This window comes from Aythya marila, assembly GCF_965140915.1.
Source record: "Aythya marila genome assembly, chromosome: 11".
Taxonomy (NCBI): Eukaryota; Metazoa; Chordata; class Aves; order Anseriformes; family Anatidae; genus Aythya; species Aythya marila.
Window position 1 is genome coordinate 17,704,786 of NC_139052.1, and position 5,904 is coordinate 17,710,689.

A 5,904-nucleotide genomic window follows, 5' to 3' on the forward strand; every position below is an offset into this window, starting at 1 on the left:
CCAAAAGGAGGAAAGATTAGAAAATTGAAACCAAAGTCTAATCTGACCGTCTTTGAGACTGAGCACACTCTACAGCAAAACATAACAAGGCAACAGGGAAGCAACAGTTAAAAAGCGATGAATAAGAAACCCTCTGCTTTTAATAAGCTAAATATGAATAAAATGAAACAATGCCATACAACAAGAATGTGTAGCAAGGACATAACAAGTTATATTTTCACCAGATCTTCACTGATAGGATTGGAAGAAGTGTATTTTTAAACCCAGATTTTCCCACTCTTCAAAGCTTTTGATAATATGTAAAAGCTCACGGTTTGCTGCTGCAGAAAAAAATATCTTTTAATATAATTTCACATTATCCCTTTTTCTTCCTTTTAGTTTCTGTGATGCCCCTAAACAGAAAGAGTATTTTAGTTCAGAAAGATCTACTGGCCTGTCAACTTTCAAAATATCCATCAAGCCATTTTTGTAACACATTGGGGCAAGGAAAGGGGAAAACAAATTTGAAGGACTTGTCAAAGCTTATAGTAATTTATGAAGTGAATGGAAAGTGCCTTTGACAGTAAGAAACTACTTGCCGTGAAACTATTTTGCAGTGAAATAAATACTACAAACTGAACTGCGATGCCAAACTTCTTCCCACTCTCCTAGCAGGGGGCTGTGCGATGCATTGCCATCTTTTGTACCTAATTTATGCCACTTGTGAGAGAAGATTGCTAGGATCCCAACTACAGAAAGCTTGTCAGCATTAATCAGTGGGACAGTCTCAAGGAAAGGTAAGAGCTGTCTTCACTTTCACCCTCTACTGAAGACACGCCATGTCCTACCTTATCTAAGCATCATTCGGGTTACAAGAGCACCCACAGGCACCAACAGAGCCCCTGTAATGTTTGGCACCACACTGACATGTAATGCAAAATATGGGAGTTATAAAACCTTGAGAAATTATGCTCCAGCCACAAAAGATGACACAGGAAGTTTTTCTGCCACCCATTTGGAAGGACAAAAGCTGAAAGTACTCAACATTTCTGGAAAACTTGGAGCTGAGGCCAAGCCTCTCAAGTGCCTTCATTACAATTTGATTTAAGTAGGACTGAAACATCACATGTGGCAACAAATATGATGAGGGGTTAATAAAGATTACAGAAATAGATAAAGCAAAAGTAGGACTGGCTACACGATTCCATGTTGTCTGGAAGAGGAAGAGCTCTTTGTGGAGATTTGGTTTTTAATAAAAGAAATTGTCTTATTGCTATTACTCTTTCTACAGAAATAGGGTGCACCAATATTGCCACAGAGTGGCCTACTCCTACCCAGCCATTTGGGGTCAGAAATGAATGTATTGTACAGACGTTCCAGTGAGGATTGCTGGGCAAGTCAGTGAAATGGTGCAGTGGAAACACAAGGCCGTGATACAAGGTGAAGGTACTTTGGGAGCCATACTCACATCTGAGCTAACATGCAGGGAGCAACTGAGGAACTTAGAGCTAGGCTGGTGAGAGGACGAGCTCCGAAGAAGAAAGCACTCTTGTGAGTAGGTACAACTGCTATAACTCAAGCATTAGTACAAGTATTATCGAGATAGCACTGAAAAGAATTGAGAAGAACGAAGATTAGGTGGCTCACAGAGCAGCCTACATCACCACTTAGTGGATTATCTCCCAACTGAGTCAGGAAAAATAAGTCATATTTGAGGAAAATGTCAGATTCCTTTTGTAAGCCCAATGGCATGTGGCTGATTAGAATTGCAGGCAGCATTCTCAGTCATCATTTGTTGATGTTTTGTCTGTAAATCTGAAAACTGGAGTAACATTTCATACACCCAAGGAAAATTCAGTAGAGAAAAGTAGAGAAAAAGTAGTCTGAGTAGCCCATTTACAGTGACCTCCATTTCTGAATCCCTTTATTCCTTATTGCTCTCATTTAATCAGTGAAGGTTATTAACGGAAACAACCCTATGTTTTACTGGCTCTTAATGACAGAGTTGATTCTTAAAATTATTGAAGAGATGCTACTATGCAAGTCATCTTATTCAGCTCAGTAACAGTAAGACTAATTTCCAGGGCTAGTTGTAGAGCTCAAAAATTGTCTTTGCCATGAAAACTTTGTTTTCAAATCAGTTTTAAATAGTGAACATAACCTTAGGCTATGTCTTTATTTTCAAGCTTCAGCTCTTTCTTTATTTTTTTAATTGTTCCAAAATTCAAGGTTTAAAATTAGTTTGATCGGGTTTGGATGACTTTTTGCATTTATCAGCCCAAGGTCAGAGTTTGGATGAGTGCCTTATTAGCTTCAGGGTTTTAACAAGTAGCATAGGGGTGGGCTTCCATTAGTAGCAGACAAGCCAGAGTCTTTTAATATTTAGGATGTTCTTTTGGACCCAATTGTGTTTTGGTTAGTACAGAATAAAGTCTCCCATAGGAGGGAAAAAGAAAAACAAGCGAACAAACCCACCAGGGCATTGAGTCCACATTCTGGGGATGTACTGGCAGCAGACCTTCATTGTGCCAGTTGTAGGCTTCTGCATTTTCACATTTTTTGTATGCAAAGTGATGGAACCAAGATAAATGGTTGCAGATGGTTGAAACCACACTTCAGAAAACAAATCAAGTTTACCTAGTGCTTTGCATATCTACGCCACAGATGTTTGCTTGGTTAGCAGGTCCTGCTGAAACAATTCAGAAAGTACTGCCTGTAAAAGCTGGCTTGGAGATGCAACCTGCTAAGATCATTAGTATGTTCCCTTTTAAAAACATCATCAGTCCCTGCTCATTTTCAAGGACTTGTGATCTTGATGTAATTGGAGCTTTTGCCTTCATCTTCCTTCCAGTTGCTTCTGTTTTTTAAAACACAGATGAAGAATAACCTAGTGGGAGAGGGGGGCAGCTCACTCTCACAACATATTACGCTCTTGAGAATACAAATGCTGAAATGCAGATATTAGAGAGGACTATCATATGTCCTTAGAATTATAAGGCACAAGCAGAAGATCCAGATTCTAATCCCGCTTTTCCCCAGTGAGGACCGTTCATGTCAAAAACGATATATTAGATTTGGAAAAGATTCAGGGAGACATTATGGAAAACTTCCGTATAAGGGAGGCTCATACAGACTCCTTAGGGCTCCAGCTTGGAAAAGAAATTACTTGGAGCTTATTTTAGGGGTAGATCAAATCACGGGTGAGAGATTGGACAGAAATGGACAGTTCACCATCCCTTCCAAAATAAGAATGAGAAGCCATTAAAGACTGGGAGAGCTATTTTCAAATAAGCAAAAGGAGGTTGTTCTTCACATAAGAGAAAACAGATGTGGAACTCTGCCAAAGGTATTGTGAATGCAAAGAATTTACATGACTTCAAAGGGAGGCTGGGCCAGGACTGGAAAGAAAGATCCAAGTTCAGACATTCTGATTTCATCCACCTCTTTCTGTGACTCTTCAGATCTACAGCCTGCCACTGCATTCTTCCCAGTGGGTAGCATATCATCCGAATCCAAGCGGCTTTCCTTGCACTTTTAAGTGGTACCTCTGTCTCCTGACTACCCAAAATCCCAGAGCCTGTGGGTATCAAGGAGAGGGATCAGATGAAGTTTCTTTTTTTCAACTTTGGCCTATATAGCAACCTCTATAATTATAACATAGGAAGAGATCACATGCTGATGTAACAATTAAGGATTCCAAAATGGATTTCAGCAACTATCAGCAGATTACCAGTATTCAAGCACGAGAAGGAGGCTTCAGTAAAAAAAAATAATTACCTGAGAGAAGAGCTAATTGTTCTCTGAAACCATAAACTCACTGAAAGGAAATTAGAAACAAGTCCTACAGAAATGTCACTTGGCAGAAATGCATTGGGGTAGCATGTTTATGTAGCAACACACAGATATTAGGGAGAAGGAATTCTGAAGTCTAATAATTGTCTCTTCCTAATAAAAGGTTCTTTTTTTTTTTTCTTTTTTTTTTACTAGCTAGAAGGTAATTCAGTTAACAAAGCAAATAGGTAGAATTCTCTGATAAACTTGTGTATTTTCCCTGTAGGTCCAGAATGCAGAAACCATGGGTCTTGTCGTTCTGTACGTATGCACACTCGAAGATGACCCAGCGTATTTTCACTTGCAAGGGTTCATGACCAAAATGGTTCACAGTATTGTTCATCACTGGGAAACTCAAGGCAGGTTATTCAAGACTTTCTATGATAAGTGTAATAAGAAGGAGCATGCTGAGACCGGGCCAAACAGTGTCTAGGTTGCAGCAGGATAACTTCCAGTCTACCACAACAGTTTCATGAACTTTGGAAAAGTGGAACTAGATGCAGAGGTACTGAATAACTCAGAATTGTCAACCGTTCCCAACACAGTATAGATTTTCAGGAGAAAAGAAAGGGGAATATTTACCATAGATCATGGAGAGGAAAGAAGAAAAATTCTATCACTAAAAAACCAGCAGTAAGTTTTGGACAAGCACACCACATTTCCCCCACTTCGTGCTCTGGGGGACATGAAGCTTGTTAACCTGGTTCCTAGAGCAATCCATGCCTCAAGTTTCACAACAATGTTAATTACTCCTAACATATGCTTTGCTACACAATACATCAAATTTATTAAAAAAAGAGACATGACCAAGAAGCAAAGGCAGAACATGAGCAAGAGGGAGATTCCTGTATGCTTCTCTTTCTCCAAAGATCAGCAATCTCATTAAATGGTTCAGGCCTTGATATTCACCCACAACATTTGCTTCTGTAACCTCCTATGACAGCAAGTTCCTGTGCTGAGTGAGAAAGCATTTCTTTTTTCTACCCCATATTCATTGCCATTGATTTCATTGATTGACCCCCTTTAAATCAGTCAGTGTAAAAATATAAAGGGCATCTGATCGGGTTCCAGAGTGACATAACTTGACATAATATAGCCTAATGTGACAAGCTGCTGAAGTCTGAAGGAAAAGATATTACAATTCCAGCCAGATATCAAGGGTGAACTGAGACAATCTGAGGTCCTCCGCTCACACCTCTGTGATGGAGCACCACCCTGTCAACCCATCTCCCTCCTTTGTCCTTCAGGACCAGTAGCTTTCAGGTGTGAGATGAATGAAGCTATTTACCACTTCAATATTCACCTTGAATGAGAAGGTCTTTGAGGGTGCACAGTCCTGCTGAAAACCTGTGGTGGGGAAGTTACAAGAGTCCAAAGTTTACATCCAACTTCACACCTGTGGCATTCACAGTGCCCGCACAAAGGCGCTGGAGTAAACATTTACATTGCTGTCAGAGCGGAGGTACAAGGACAGCTGGTTTTTGAGCACAAGCACACGATACTCAATGAATTTTCACAGCTCCCCCAGCAAATGGAGCACATGCCTCTCCCTCTGAGTTACAGCTGCTGACAGAAGCTGATGTTTTCACAGGTTGCTTGACCTGGAACGAGGTCAAGATTTGAAAGGCTTCCAGGAAATAAGATCCCATCTTGCACTCATAACGCTTAATGCTTTTCTTAAATATCATCATCCAGCAGCGTGTCATACATACAGCTCAACAGAGCTTGTGATTGCATGTGCAAAGGTGACTTCATTATTTGACACAAAGTACTCAGCAATGCAGATGCTGAGAAGCACGCTGCTGTGCTAGGCCACTGGGAGAACTTCCCACAAAGCCCGATGCTCTTTCTTCACTCCTAATTCTTTTCACAGAATCTTCTTCATAATTAAATGAATATTTCAGTCCTTCAGACAGATGTGGAGGGGATAGCTAAAATCAAAAACAATGGGGACATGAACACCATTTCAATTTAGCATGAATGTAGGCTTCTTACCTGGGAAAGCATATTCATGACTTAGCCAGTGGAAAGAGAGGAGCTTCTCCAAAGAGGGACTCAAAGACCTATGTTGTGGAGGAGTTCAGCTTTCTCCAC